The 16,974-nt window shown below is 36.4% G+C and overlaps 1 protein-coding gene across 10 annotated transcripts in view; it reads right to left on the bottom strand.

The window, feature by feature from the left end:
• FANCC (FA complementation group C) overlaps nucleotides 1–16,974 on the bottom strand; it is a 290,345-nt gene that overhangs the window by 264,816 nt on the left and 8,555 nt on the right. The gene's annotated exons all lie outside the window — the stretch shown is intronic.

The raw sequence follows: 16,974 nt of genomic DNA, 5'->3' as shown, positions 1-16,974 counted from the left end.
GAAATGTCACTACTGGTAATCTCAATTTATTAGTTGTATATGAATCAGAATTTTCAAAGAACGGTTTAGAATAACCAGCTAGCCACTTTAGGGAGAAAATATATATGAAGGTTTAAACTTTAAAAATTAAATCATTTAAGAAAAAAAAGAAGAGAGGTGTTCACTGGAGGAATTTCCAGATAAGAATGGCAGACTGAACATAGGTTTCATTCCTCCCTGAAAACTGTACAAAGATGGCAGGCAATAAGTGAATTCACTTTTCATTTGTTTAAGGTATAAACTTGTAAGGATGAAGAGAATAGAAAAGGAGAAAACAGCAATAGAATCTCACAAGCTAGAAAGTGATAGACCAATGAGGACTGATTTAATAGACCAGAGAAACTGGAATCTGAGCGGGACAACAACAAAGCTAAACCCAGCCCATTTTACATTCCATTTAATACCAGTGGACCCCTAATAGGATCAGAAAATGAAGAAATCTGGGACATCTGGAAATAGGGATGAAGGGAGACCTAAAATAAAGTCAACTTGTTTAAAATCCATCTAAGAGGCAGTTAGAAATACACATCTTCATTCCAAATCCTGGTAGCCCACCCCCCAGACTGACCAAAAAGAGACAGTTTATTCTCTGGAGATGATAAAACAGAAGGTCTCTGGGCCAGAAGTCAACAGACACGGCTGAGAGTAGAGTTACAGTGCCACAAACAGGGACAGTGGATGAAGTGGGGTAGATGTGGGAGGTTGGGAGTTAAATAAATGTGTAAACTGAGATACTGAATGCTGAAATCTGTACCCCCACCCCGAGTTTTCTACCCAACTCAAGCTCTAGAACAAGGATTGTCTGGCTTACAGATGACAAGCAACTCTGATAAGCCTAAGAGTAAAGATCTAAAAATACTGGTAAGAGAGAGTTCCCCAAAACACAGCCAAGTCAGATCATCTTAAGGGGAATCTAAGTTAAGTATCTCCCATGCACTCAGAACTTCCAATAAGACTTTTAGTTCTCTGTTTTAAATATAAGCATACAACCAAGGACTGTTTTCTGTTCAACAAGACATCTAAAGAAACCTCAAGCCTAAAAGATGAAAACCAAAACATACAGATAAAATATACATCAAAATATACAGATGGAAGTCACATGGGAGGAGGAGAGACGTTAAAAACTTTTTCAAAAAGTCCCAACATGGGGGACCTGGGTGGCTCACTTAGTTAAGTGCCTGCCTTCAGCTCAGGTCATGATCCCAGGGTCCTGGGATCGAGCCCCACTTTGGGCTCCCTGCTCAGCCGGGAGCCTTCTTCTCCCTCTGCCGCTCCTCTTGCTTGCTCTTGCTCATGCTCTCTCTCTCTCTTTTTCAATAAAATCTTTTTTAGGGATCCCTGGGTGGCGCAGCGGTTTAGCGCCTGCCTTTGGCCCAGGGCGCAATCCTGGAGACCCGGGATCAAATCCCACGTCAGGCTCCCGGTGCATGGAGCCTGCTTCTCCCTCTGCCTATGTCTCTGCCTCTCTCTCTCTCTCTGTGTGACTATCATAAATAAATGAAAAAAAAATAAAATAAAATAAAATAAAAAATAAAATCTTTTTTAAAAAAGTAGCAACATTAATATCTTTATAGTACAGGGATCCCTGGGTGGCGCAGCGGTTTGGCGCCTGCCTTTGGCCCAGGGCGCGATCCTGGAGACCCGGGATCGAATCCCACATCAGGCTCCCGGTGCATGGAGCCTGCTTCTCCCTTGGCCTATGTCTCTGCCTCTCTCTCTCTCTCTGTGACTATCATAAATAAATAAAAATTGGAAAAAAAAAATAATATCTTTATAGTACAGAGAAGATTAATACTATATGCATGAAAGAAGGAGAGAGTATTAACAAAATGAATATTGAAAGAATGATCTTGGAAATTAAACATATAACAGTAGGAAAAAACTCAATAGAAAAGAAAGAATTTAAAATTGAAAAAATGTCTCAAAAGTAGAGCAAAAAGACAATGTGATAGAAAACAGGAGAAAGAAGATTGGTCCTGGAGGTCAAATTCCAATAAAGTGGCTCCAAAGAAAATGGAAGGGAGGATACAGTGAACACAAATTTTCTTAGAACTAAAAGACAAGAGTCTCCAGAATGAAAGGGCAAACCAAATGTCTAATACAATGGATGAAGAGTATTGTAGCTTGTAGCACACCATGGCATGTATTCTTAAAACCATAAAAACATTGGATGGTAGAAGGAAATGGAACAATTCTGAATTCACAATTCTGAAGGAAAATTATTTCTGACGTGGAATCTTATATCCATCAAACTATTGATCAAGTGTGACTAGAATCACGACACACAGAAAATAATTCACGTACTACACACCATTTTAAGAAGATATTAGAGGATGTCCACCACCAAAAACAGGAAACAAATGTAGAATGAGAAGCAAAAAGAAGATATAATATCAGAGAAAGGATAGAAAAATGCATGATAACGGAGGAAAATCCTAGGCTGACTGAAAAAAGGTTTTAAACAGGAAGAGCCTTTTTGTATATGCCCAGATTTCCTTCTCAAAATATAGAATTTTATGTAAATGCTGAAAGAGTTCAAGACCTCCACAAATTCTTAAATTAAAAAAAAAAAAAAAAGGAGAGAATAAAGAAAGGAGAGACAAAAGCAACAGCAGTCATTTTGGTATACCAGTCATCTATATTAATAGAAAAAAGCCAGTTCTTCTGATCAGCTCTGTGCTTCCAGTTACCAACTTTAGGTTACAATATGGCACTTGACAACGGTCAGCTTCAATTCTTCTGATCAGGAAAAAGTTTAACAGAAATTAAAGAACAAATGTAAATAAGGGAAAGCCAACTGCCTTCTTTTGATAAATGTTGCCTCTTTTTAATCAAGGACTAAAAGATAGTTTAGCAATAGTCATTCAACTGTTTCATTACCCAATTCTGAGCCTTCCTCAACAGGCAAGTAGAGAAATTCAGTAAATGAATTTTAAAATGCAGTCACCAGGGGTACCTGGGTGGCTCAGTTGGTTAAGCGTCTGACTCTTGGTTTTGGCTCAGGTCATGATCTCATGGGGTGTGGGATCAAGCCCCACACCAGTCTCCTTGCTCAGTGAAGAACCTGCTTGAAAGATTCTCTCCCTCTGTCCCTCCCCATGCTCATGCTTGCGTGCACGTGTGCTCTCTCTAAAAATAAATAAATAAATCTTTAAAATAAAATAAAATGTAGTCACCAATAAACAAGCAAACAGGGGTGCCTGTTAAGTGAGTTAAGCATCTGCCTTTAGCTCAGGTCATGATCTCAGGGTCCTGAGATGGAGCTCCACACCAGGCTCCCTGCTCAATGGGGAGTCTGCTTCTCCCTCTCCCTCTGCCTGCCCCCTCCCCATTGCATGTGCTCTAACTCTCTCTCTCAAATAAATAAATAAAATCTTAAAACAAAAAAAAAAACAAATAAAAAAATCTTAATACAATCGCACACACTCTTAGAACTGACCCCGTTCATTCAAAGACCCTCCCATATACTTTTAAATTTCACCAAAAAAAAAAAAAAAAAAAATCATACAAGATTTCATATGAAATCAAAGCACAGGACATAGCTGTAGAAAATACTATATTGCTTAACTGATACCTCACTAGTAATCACACTAAATGGAAAATGAGGAAAAACACAAATTGGAATAATGTAGATTTTGAAAGCTTATCCTACTGTGGTCTAAGGGAAAGACAAGTTCACAAGAAACATGCTCAAAATCATTTAGAATAAAACTCTTTACTTAAATACAGCATTTTAAATTGTCAAACTGATACAATTCTAAAATATCAACTGTTTTTTACTCCTTTTTTAATTGACTAATGCAATTAGATCCCATTAACAGCTAAGTTTTGACCAATTGAATTCTAACAAACTCATTTAAGTTAAAAGACCAAAAAGAAAGAATACTTATACTGTATTTTTGTATCCCTACAGTTCAAAAGCAACAGAATCAAATTTTTTCAGAATGTGAATAAGCATGCCATACTTCAGGTTAAAAGCATATTCTGTTCCAAAATTAGAAGTGAAAATAAGCTCAAAAAGAAATGACTTTCTACCCTTGAATTTAGTGGCATTAATATTAATGACAATCCTACTCATTTCAAAGGCATGTCCCAGAGTGTTTAAATTATGAAAAATGGCTCTGGAATGTCATCTTCAGTAAATTTTAAATTGTTTAATCTGAGGTTTTGCTAGATTTGTAACAGCTGCATTTGTGTTTACAACTATAATAAGATCTTTACAGCACGGCACTCCTTTACACATTTTTTAGATCTGGTTGGTACAAACATGTCGTACTGATCAATGGAAATGAGTTTGGTATCTCTTGATAGCTACAAATTTGGTCAGAATAAAGTTTTGTTTTGGATTAACATTGTACAACAAATACATCATAGACCTTCAGAAGTTTTATGGTATTGGTTACAGAAAAATAGGACAAAAACTTCCATTCACATACAAACACTTGGAAAATGACTCAATTTCTGTTTGTGGAATTCAAATTTTGTTTGGGAGGGAAGATATGCATATCAAATACACTGTGTATCTAATTTGTTTGCAGGCATTCATGGAGGGTCTTGGGGGCAAGTTACCAAACAGGAATTGGTTAGGCAGTATTCAAAACCTACATTTCTTCTAATATCTTTATTTATACAGTAGAAAGATGCAACAAAAAAGCCTGCCAAAGACTTGCTTAAGAATGTTTCAACAAGGAGCATCAGCAATCCTTGGCCATTGGGGCTGCTTGGTGCAATGAGAAGAGCACCAGACCAGAGTCAATTTCCAGGGCTAACATTCAACAGCCTTGCCACTAACCTCAGTTTCTTTCTTTGAAAACATTTCAAAGAGAAGTTATCACTGAAGGTGAAGGTTTTCTGCTAAAATAAGTTGAGTCTGGGTTATAATGCCACAATAATTAAGGCATATTTAAAATTTGCAAAAACAGAAGTAACCCCACAAGTTCTTCAGCACCATCCTTTTTGAACTCTCAGGAACTCCTAATCCTGGTAGAAATTAATTTTTTGAAAAGCCTCCACTCTATTTTTCCTCTTTTTTTTTCATGCCTCTCTTACCTTGGCACATGTGGTTACTATAAAGATCACATACAATCTATGTGAGAATAATTTGGAAAGTACAAAACACATTTAACAGGGCTTATGACCAAAGTGCTGCTACAAATAAACCAAGAAAACAAAATAAGTTTAAAAAAAATCCATGCTTATAAAGTCAGTAAGTTTTTAAAAAATCAATAGGACAAAAACTCGGATTTCTGAAAGATATAGAACATATTATTGTTCAGGAATAATAATAAATTTTTCTATTAGCATGAAACTTCAAACTCACCAAAGAACACACATTACTGTAGTAATTTCCATGAGAAGGATGATAAATTTGTTCAGAATTACCCATTTTCCCCCTAGGTATTACTCTGACAACTGAATGCATTTCAAAATAATTCAAGTGTTACTAAATTACTTTAGACAAAGGTCATAAATTCAAATGTCCATAATGGGTAAGTTAAATGAGTAAAGCAATCAGAAGGGCTTGAGGCTACTGGAAGACAAAGCACCATCCAAAGAAGACAGCCAGAACCTAGGTCCTGCCAGCTACTGTCAAAGAAAAAGTCAGATTTCATTGACTACCTTAATAAAAACCTAAAAAATATATATTTTTAAAGGTGAAACTGCTTAGCGTTTAAATGTTAGTGAATGACAAAAAATTTTAATCATGCAAGCCATACGAAACCTAACTGCAAATAGATCTATTCTCTGCTTTATTATGTTTCTTTTATGTAGATATATTTAAAATACTATTACAAGGTAGAAAAGAACTTTGGTAACTTTTTTAATGCTTCAATTAGGCTACAACTTATGCCGATATATTCAACAGGATTTTTTTTTTTTCTTAAAATAAAATTGGTACGTAATGGTTTACTTCAGCTTCATGTGTACAAAATGATTTGATCTTTGTACACACTACAAAGTGATCATCACCACAATAAGTCTAGTTACCACCCATCACACCTGTTTTTATCCATCCCACAACCAACTTGCCCTCTGATAACCACCAAACTATTCTCCATGAATTTTTGTTTTGTTTCATTTTTTAGATTCCATATATAAATGAAATCATCTATTTTTCCTTCTCTGACTTATTTCATTAGTATCCTCAGATCCATTCATGTTCTTACAAATGGCATGACTTATTCTTTTTTATGGCTGGGTATTATTCTATGTAGTATTTTATGGCTGAGTAGTATACCATGTCTTCTTTAGCCATTCATTTATTGATGAAAACTTTCACTGTTTCCATATCGTGGCTATTGTAAATAATAACTGTAATGAACACGAAGTTCAATATATCTTTTTGTTTTTGTTTCTTTTCAATATATCTTTTTGAATTAGTGTTTTCATTTTCTTCAGATAAACACCCAGAAACAGAACAGCTGGGTCATATGGTAGTTCTATTTCTAATTTTGTAAGGAAACTCTATACCGTTTACCTTAGTGGCTGCACCAATTTACATCCCCACCAGCAGTGAACAAGGGTTACCTTTTCTCCACACGCTCTCCAAAACGTTTTTTAATAATAGCTATTCTAACAGGTGTGAAGTAATATATCACTTTGGTTTTAATTTGCATTTCCTTGATAGTGACATAGGACATATTTTCATGTACCTGGCGGCCACCAATCTGATTTCTTTGGAAATACATCTATTCAGATACACTGCCCATTTTTCAATCAAAATGTTTGGCTTTTTTGCTATTGTCTTGCTTGAGTTCTTTATATATTTTGGATGTTAACCTATTAACAGATACGTAATTTGCAAATATTTTCTCCCATTTAGTAGGTTGCATTTTCATGGTTGATGGTTTCTTTTGCTGTGCAGATTTTCAGTTTGATGTATTCATTTGTTTATTTTTGTTTTTGAAACTAAATCCAAAAATTAAATGTCAAGGAGCTTATCATCTATGTTTTCTTCTAGGAGTTTAATGGTTTCAGGTCTTACATTCAAGCCTTTAATCCACTGAGTTAGTGGATTAAGATAGTGCTCTTATCCTGTACACCTTTCACTCTTTTGCATGTGCTGTCCAGTTTTACTAACACCATTTATTAAAGAAACTTTCTGCATTGCGATTCTTGGCTTCTTTGCAGAAATTAATTGGTGATATATGTGTAGACTTAATTTGGCCTATTCTGTTCCATCAATGTGCCCATTTTCATGTCAATAACATACTGTTTTGATTACTATAGCTTTGTAGTATAGTTTGAAGTCAGAAAGCAAGATACTTCCAGTTTTGTTCTTCTTTCTCAAAACTGTTTTGACTATTCAGGGTCTTTTATGGTTCCATATAAATCTTTAAATTATTTGTTCTATTTCAGTGAAAAACATCAAAATTTTGATAGGGACTGCACTGAATCTATAGACTGCTTTGGGTAGTATGGACATTTTTAACAATATTAATTCTTCTATTCCATGAGGCTGGAATATTTTCCCATTATTTGTATCTTCAACTTCTTTCATCAATGTCTTATAGTTAACAGTGTACAGATCTTTCACCTTCTGGTTAAAGAAGTTAGGGGGAATAGTTAGGGGGAATCTTCATGGATCAATTGGTTAAGTATCCAACTCTTGATTTAAGCTCAGGTCATGGTCCTGAGATCAAGCCCCATGTGCAGTTCCATGTTCAGCAGAGAGTCTGCTTAAGGATTCTCTCTCTCCCTCCCCCCCTGCTTGCATGCTCTTTCTTTATCTCTAATATAAATAAATCTTTAAAAAAATTTATTCATGGGAATTTTATTCATTTGCAATTAAATGAGATTCCTTCCCTTTCAGCTATTTCATTATTCATGTATGGAAACACAACAGATTTTTGCATAATTGATTTTGTATCATGCAATTTTACTGAATTCATTTACTAGTTCTAACTTATATTGTGAATCTTTAGGGTTTTCTTTTTTTTTTTTTTTTTTTTTTTTTTTTTTAAATTTTTATTTATTTATGATAGTCACAGAGAGAGAGAGAGAGGCAGAGACACAGGCAGAGGGAGAAGCAGGCTCCATACACCGGGAGCCCGACGTGGGACTCGATCCCGGGTCCCCAGGATCGCGCCCTGGGCCAAAGGCAGGCGCTAAACCACTGCGCCACCCAGGGATCCCTCTTTAGGGTTTTCTATATATAATGTCAGCACCTGCAAATAGTGACATTTTACTCATTTCCAATTTGGATGCCTTTTTTTTTTTCTTGCCTAATTGCTGCAGCTAGGGCTTCTATTCTATGTTGATTAAAAGTGGCAAGAGTAGGAATCTTTGTCTTGTTCCTGATCTTACAAGAAAAGCTTCCAGCTTTTCACTATTGAGTATGCTGTTGGCTGTGAATTTGTCATATATGGCATTTATTATGTTGATGTACATACCCTCTATTCCCACTTTGTTGAGAGTTTTATCGCAAATGGATGTCGAATTCTGTCAAATACTTTTTCTGTACCTATTGAAATGATATAATTTTTATCCTTCTTTTTGTTAATATGGTGTATCACACTGATTGACTTGTGGCTACTGAACTACCTTTGTATACCCGAAATAAAGCTCTTTGACCATGGTGTATGATCCTTTTAAGGTATTATTGAATTTGGCTTGCTAATATGGTGTTGAGGATTTTTACAACTAAGTTCATCAGAAATACTGGCCTGTAATTTTCTGTTTACTGTGTCTTTCTCTGGTATTGATATCAAGGTAATGCTGGCCTCATGAGTTTGGAAGTATTCTTTCTTCAATTTTGGGGAAGAATCTGAGAAGGACAGGTAGTAAATTTGCTCTAAATATTTGGTGGAATTCATCAGTGGACCTATTTGGTCCTGGGCTTTTGTTTGTGGGGAGTTTTTTCATTAGCAATTCAATCTCCTTACTAATAATAAACCTATTCAAATTTTTTATTTTTTCATGATTCAGTCTAGAAGATTATATTTCTAGGAATAGATCTATTTCTTCTAGGTTGTCAGACTGTTGGCATAAAATTGTTCATGGCAGTCTTTTAAGATCCTTTGTATTTCTGTGGTTTCAGTTGTAACTTCTCTTTCATTTCTGATTTTATTTGAGCCCTCTATTTTTCTTTTCTATAGAGTTTGAGTATATTTTATCTTATCTTTTTTTTTAAGATTTTTATTTATTTATTCATGAGAGACACAGAGGGGAGAGGCAGAGACATAGGCAGAGGCAGAAGCAGGCTCCAAGCAGGAAGCCCGATGTGATGCAGGACTCAATCCTGGGACTCCTAGATCACACCCTGAGGCAAAGAAGGACGCTCAATCTCTGAGTCACTCAGGCATCCCGTATTTTATCTTTTCAGTGAACTAGCTCTTAACCTTACTAATCTTTTCTGTTCTTTTTTTTTTTTTTTTTAATCTCTATTGCATTTATCTCCCCCGATCTTTACTATATTTCATGCCTTCAACTTTGGGCTTCCATTTACTCTTCTTTTTCAAATTGTTTTAAGTGAAAATTAAGATTGTTTGATGTTTTTCCTGTTTCTTTAGGTGGCCTGTATCACTATAAACTTCCCTTTTAAAACGGCTTTTGTTGTATCCCATAGATTTTGCAATGTTCTACTCCCATCTTTATTTGTTTCAGGGTATTTTCTCATTTCTTTTTTGATTTCTTTGTCAAGCTAATGGTTTTTCAGTAGCACATTTAATCTCCACATTTTGGTGGCTTTTCTGACAGTGGTCAGAAAAGATGCTTCATATGATTCCAATCTTTCTAAATTTTGAGTTTTGTTTTGTGGCCTAAGATGCGATCTATCCTGAGAATGTTCCATGTGCACTTGAGAAAAAAGTGTATTCTGTTGCTTTAGATAGAATGTTCTATATGTATGTATTAAGTTCATCTGGCCTAATGTGTCATTTTAGACCAATGTTTCCTTATTAATTTTTTTGGGGGGGTCTGGATAATCTACACACAGATGTAAGTAGGATATTGAAGCCCCCTATTGCATTGCTGTCAATTTCTTCCATTAAGTGTGTTAATATTTGCTTTATATTTACTTGTAGGCACTCCTATGCTGAGTGTACAAATATTTTAAAATGTTCTATCTTCTTTAAAATTGACCCCTTTGTCACTATGTAATGCCCTTCTTTGTCCTTTATTACAGTTTGTCTTAAATCTACTTTGTCTAATGTAAGTATAGCTACAACAGCTTTCTTTCTGTTTCCATTTATATGGAATATCTTTCCTTATCCCTTTACTTTCAGTCTATAAAAGTGTTTAGATGTGAAGTGAGTCTTCTGTAAGCTATATATAGAGAGAGATAAGTCTTCTTTTGTTTTTTAATCCATTCAGCCACTTTATGACTTTTCTTTTTTTAAGATTTTATTTATTTATTCATGAGAGAGAAAGAAGCAGAGACACAGACAGAGGGAAAAGCAGGCTCTATGCAGGGAGCCTGATGTGGGACTTGATCCTGGGACTCCAGGATCACACACCAGGCCAAAGGCAGGTGCTAAACCGCTGAGCCACCCAGGGATCCCCACTTTATGCCTTTTGATTGGAGAATTTAACCCATCTACATTTAAGGTAATTATTGAGAAGTATGCATTGTCATTTTGTTAACTGTTCTCTGGCTGTTTTTGTAGTTTCTCTCTTTTCCTTTCTTCTCTTACTCTCTTCCCTTGTGGTTCAATAACTTCCACAGAGTTAGGTTTACATTTATTTCTCATTATCTTTTGTACATATATTAATAGGTTTACACTTTCTGGTTACCATGAAGTTCACATGTAACAGCTACTTTTATATATATATAAAATCTTATATTTTATATATATTAAAAGTATATTATAAATATATATATATATATATATATATATATATATATATATATATATATATAAATGTTGGTAGCAACTTAAGTTTGAATGCATTCTAAAAACTCTGATTTTTCCTCCCTACCAACATTTTATCTTTTCATATCTTCTTTTTCACCTTTCTATTTTGTGTATCCAACATTAGTTCAAGATAAGAACTCTCAACAATATAAGAAAGAAAGTTCAACCTGATAAAGATCATTAATGAAAAACTTATATCTAACATCATATCTATTGGTAAAAGATTAGATGCTTTCCCCTTAAAATCAGAAACAAGTCGAGAATGTCCACTCTCTCCACTTCCATTCAGCAAGGTACTAGAAGTTTTAGGCAAAGAGGAGAAAGAAGAAGAAGAAAGAAGAAGAGAGGAGAAAGGAGAAAGGAGAAAGGATGAAGAAGAAGAAGAAGAAGAAGAAGAAGAAGAAGAAGAAGAAAGAGAGAGAGAGAGAGAGGGAGGGAGGGAGGGATCCAAGTGCAAAGTGAAACAAAATTGTCTATATTGACAGATGACACAATAGTGTATGTAGAAAATTCTAAAGAATTCACAAAAAACCTACTTGAATAAACAAGGCTGCATAACACTAGATCAACAAAGAAAAAAACCAACTGTATTTTCATATAATGGCAATGAGCAATCCAAAAATGAACTATTTCTATTCACAATAGCATCAAAAATGAAACAATAAGAAATAAAATTAACAAAAGAAGGGCAAGATTTGGGGCACCTGGGTGGCATAGTTGGTTAAGTGTCTGACTCTCGGTTTCAGCTCAAGTCAAGATCTCAGGGTCTTGGGATCAAACCGCACGCTGGGCTTCACGCTCAGTGCAGAGTGTACTTAAGACTTCCCACCCTCCCCAACCTGGGACATGCTCTCTAAAAAAAAAAAACAAATCTTGGGGATCCCTGGGTGGCGCAGCGGTTTGGCGCCTGCCTTTGGCCCAGGGCACGATCCTGGAGACCCGGGATCAAGTCCCACATCGGGCTCCCGGTGCATGGAGCCTGCTTCTCCCTCTGCCTGTGTCTCTGCCTCTCTGTCTCTCTCTCTGTGACTATCATAAATAAATGAAAATTTTAAATAAATAAATAAATAAATAAATAAATAAATAAATAAATCTTTAAAATGGAGGGGGCAAGACTTGTACAATGATAATTACAAAACAATGCTCAAAGAAATTAAAGATCTAAACAAATGAAAAGACATTCCATATTCATGTTATTACATTTCTCCCCCAAAAGAGATCTACAAAGTCAATGCAACTTCTATCAATATCAATCAGAGCACGCTTTTGGGGGGAGAGGGGAATGACAAGATGATACTAAAGCTTACTTGGAAATGTAAGGAACCCAGAATAGCCAAAACAATTTTAAAAAGAATAAAAACACTGGAAGACTTTTATTACCGAATTTCAAAGTTTACTATAAAGCTACCATAATTAAGACAGTGTAATGTCTTAAAATAGGCATACAGATCACTGAAACAGAAATGAGAGTCTAGGAATGATTTACAGTCAATTGATTTTGTTCTAAGATTTCATTTGAGAGAAAGAGAGAGAGCTTACACGAGTATTTGGGGAGGAGGGGCAGAGGGAGAGACTTTCAAGCAGACTCCGAGCATGAAGCCCAATGCACAATTTAATCTCATGACCCTGAGATCCTAACCTAAACCGAAACCAAGAGCTGGACACAAGTGGCTAAGCCATTCAGGCACCCCTATGGCAAACTGATTGTTAATAAAAGTGAGGAAACTTTTTTTCAACAAATAGTGCTGGCACAACCAGATATATATGTCTAAAAAATTATTTTAGATCCATATCTCATGCCATACACAAAAGTTCATGGAAATTAATCATAAATCTAGGATATGATCCAAAACAAATGATAAACTGGACTTCTCAAAACTAAAACTTTTGTACTTCAAAGGATACCATGAAGAAAAAGACAAGTAACAGAATGAGAGGAATTATTTGCAAAACACACGTCTGATAATGGGCTTCTATTCAGAATATACAAAGAATGCTTACAACCCAATAATAAGACAAACAACTGTGAAAATGTGTTAAGGAAACCTAAGTCAAAATTGGAACTGGGAAGCCATGAAAGGAGGGTTCTCACGTACACACCATTTATTGCACGCTTGCTTAGTTCAGCAGGAAAAAGAAAGATTTCCTCTCCACACAGCAACAAGCTGCAGGTACCCAACAACAGCAACCATCCTCACCTGTAGCCAATGAGAGGCTATCACCATTTCACTCACTTACAGCCAATGAGAAGCCACCAACATAATGAATTCTCATTTTCTTCCAATGAGTTCATACAACCCCTCCAAATATCTTCTTTTCTCTACAAAAGGATGTCCCCCTCCTTTGTTCCCAGGATCTGCCTATGGTTCACCATAGTTTCCTTCTCTTGAATTGCAATTCCTCTTCTATTTTCAAATAAACTTGATTTTGCTGGCTGATCAAGACATTTTTCTTTTAAAAAGTGTTGATATTTCATGGTGTCAGAAGTGGAATCCAAAGGCAATGAACCCCCGAGGAATTTAGACCCCTAGAACCATGTGTGGCACACACTTGTGCCTCTCATGCTCTCTGCTTGAATTGTCTTCTTCCTTCTCCCTATAGGGAGCCTGATGAGGGACTTGATCCCAGGATCACAACCTGAGCCGAAGGCAGATGCTCAACCACTGAGCTACCCAGGTATCCCTGGTAAGTCTCTTAAATTCAAGCTCCCTCCTTTTAGTTGAGCTCTCCAATTTTATTGGTGATGTGTTTTCTTGAAGGTATAGTCCTTTTAGTGATACTTGTTTATTTTCTAAACCTCTGGTTTTGAAGTATGAAATCCCAACCCCCTAAATTTTCTCAAGAGAGTCCTCCTTCTGGGACTCTGGTCAGTTTTATGTTCAAAAACAATAGTCCTTCCTCTTGTGCATTCTTAAGTGGAACAACTTAGCCAAAGATAACTTACAACTCCAATGGCCATTATGGGGAACCTTCAATCACCCAAACTTGTATTTTTCAGAACCAAATTAAAAGACCAGCTTTGAAATTAGACTAAATGGGATGCCTATTTTAATTGATACCTGGAGGCTTCCAAACGTATCCAAGATTTTAAAGTTTTCTTTTCCAAATATCATTTTCAAAATAACAGAGGTGAACAATTGAAAGAAGACCCAAAAAAGCTTCCAGGGCCTCTTTTTCCCTTCCCTTGTGCTCTTTGTCTCTGCTGCCAGCTTCTTTTCCTTCTGCATCCCCATTTTCTTTATACCCTCTGCTTTCTCATTCTGATCCCCTCACTGAATTTTTTTTCCCCAAATCTCTCCCCACTTCCTGCTCCCTGAACCTATTAAAACCTGCCCCTTTAAAAGCAGACTCTCTGTCGATCCAAATGCTAAACCCTTAATTTCTTATGTTACCTGGACTAAAGTTGAATTACAAGCTATAGTCAAAGATTTTCCCAAAGTATCTGAAGATCCCCATAGATTTGCTAAGGAATTTAGTACAGTCATTCAAACTTACCAACCTGGTTTCTCTGGTTTCGATCAGCTAGTCCATATGCTTGTTAGCGAAGGCCAGGATCAACACTGAATGCAAACTACCAAATGGAATGATCCCAAGAAGTCTAGAATTACTACATGAAGACAAAGAAACCCTTGCTGCCTTATATATGATCAGGTTTGGGGAACTGCCAAGTGACTCCTTTTGGTAATTCTCAGGGCTTTCCCAAAGCCAGCTGATTGGAGTATGATTTAGGCTTGTACCCAGAAGTCCAATGAGCCCATGCATGATTATTAGAGTCAACTCCAAATTATCTTTAAAGAAAATTCTGGTCTTCCTTTGGATATTGAGTCCACCTGGACAGCTTTTAACTCTAGGTTCATTAACAGGCTGAACTGAGATTTTTTTTAGTCTAGTAAAAAGGACCATAACAGAATGAAAAAGTATGTCCACTGCAAATTCAGCTGATTTAGCAAAGTCTTAGATGATTCAAATAAAGGAAGACACTTAAATGCCTTAATTTGAACTTCAACAAATGAAGGCTCCTAAACAAAACCAAAACCCTCCAGGTCTCTGCCATTATATTGCAAAAAACCAAAACACTGGAAAAAAGACTGCTACAAGCTTAAGTGCCCCAGGCACCTTCAGTCCTCTAAACAGCCAAAGTCCTCCTAAGGAACAGTGATGGAACTCCAAAGAACTACAGGGACTTTTCCAGTCCTTTCCCTTAATTGACCTGGAGAAACCAGTCTCCAGATTGGGAATGAATCTCTCTGTCCTTATTGATACTAGAGCTGCACTCTCAGTGCTCAGCTCCACTGCCATTAAACAGCCACTGCTTCAGAATACTAAAAGAGTTCAAATAGTAGGTGTCTTTAATAAATCTCAACAGGTTCCTAGCTCTAAACCTATCCCTTTTTGCTTAGGTCTTTTGAGATACCCATCCTTTTCTCCTTAGTTTCTCTGAACTTATTCATTTATTGGGCTAACATTTCTTAGAAAAATATGTTGGGACTTTTCTCCCAAAAGGGGGAAACAATTCTAGAATTTGACAACATCAACCAAAATAGACAATAAGTCAAATGACCCTTCAACATCTCTTATTTTCTGTCTCTGACATCACTACAGCTATTCCAAGAACACTAATCATTTATCCCTAATGGATCAGCTACCATCCTCCCTATGGCAAAATCATCAACTGATATTTACAGAATCCAGAGTACCTCCTGTTAAAGATCCAAACAGATTCCTCAAAATCTGTAAAAATCTGTAAAGAGGCCCTTCAAAGCATTAAGCCAATAATAGAAGGCTATAAGACCCAGGGCCTCATTATCCCCTGCACCAGCACTACAAAACCATTTTACCTGTGAAGAAACCAAATGGCCACAGATGGAGGCACACCAGGACCTTGAACTATATAAAACAATATTGTTATTGCTTTGTCACTCTGTTGCCCCCAATCCCACCTAATATTAGCCTCCACCTCTGAGAGCAAATTTTCTTTCATGATTGATTTATGTAGTGTTTTCTTCAGTATCCCAGTAAATAAAACTAGTTAGTATCTTTTTGCCTTTACCTGTGAAGAACAGCAATATACCTGGACAGTAATGCCCCAGGGTTTCATGGAAAGCCCTTATTTCTCACAAACCTTGAAGGCTGACCCAGACATTATCAAGTTCCCTGGAGACTCCACTTTAATACAATATGTGGATGCCTTCTCTGCTCCTCTTCCCAAGCCTCCTCCCAAGAAGACAGCATCCATTTGCTAAAACTACAAGCCAAACAGAATATGAAGTCTCTTTTAAAAAATTACAATTTGTTCAAACTTAATTTTGATATTTAGGACATTTAACCTTAGAACAAGGACTTCATTTAGATCACACAGTCTTCATGGCACCCTGACCTTCTCAAAGCCCAAAACCAAACATCAGCTGTGAAGTTTTCTTAGGCTGGCAGGCTATTGTTGCAACTGGATCTAAAACTCTTGCTTTATAGCCCAACCTAAATAAATCTTGTTAAAAATTTCTAAATCCAGGAAGATTGAGATGATATGGTTTTTCAAATCTTAAAAGATTTAGTTTAATATCCCCCACCACCACCCTTGGACACACCAATTATCAACTCTCTTTCTTGTTGTATATGAAAAAGGGAATGCCCTTGGGGTACTCACCCAAAAACATAAGGTTCACCACCAACCCAGAGGATATCACAGACAACTAGATTCTGTAGCCCAGGGATATCTCCCTTCCTCAAAGCTATACCTGTTACTGCCCTTCTTGAAAGGGCCACTGAGGGAATAACCATGGAATCCCCTTTAACTGTCTTTGTGCCATATGCTGTCAGAGCTCTTAATTTTCATCATACTCAACATCTTTCATTAAGCCATTTCACTTCCTATAACACTGTCCCATTAACTGCCCCTTATATCACTCTTATTTGCTGCAATAACCTTAACCCTGCTATTCTTCTCCCCTCCTCTGATGAAAGCCCTCACAACTGCTAAATACTGACAAATTACCTTCTGACCCACATGATGATTTACAGAAAACTTCAGATAATGCTAACTTTTCCTGGTTCACTGATCACTCTTATTTAAAAGATTAAA

This window comes from Canis aureus, chromosome 1 (genome assembly GCF_053574225.1).
Source record: "Canis aureus isolate CA01 chromosome 1, VMU_Caureus_v.1.0, whole genome shotgun sequence".
NCBI lineage: Eukaryota > Metazoa > Chordata > Mammalia > Carnivora > Canidae > Canis > Canis aureus.
This window is presented reverse-complemented; position numbering and strand designations above follow the sequence as displayed.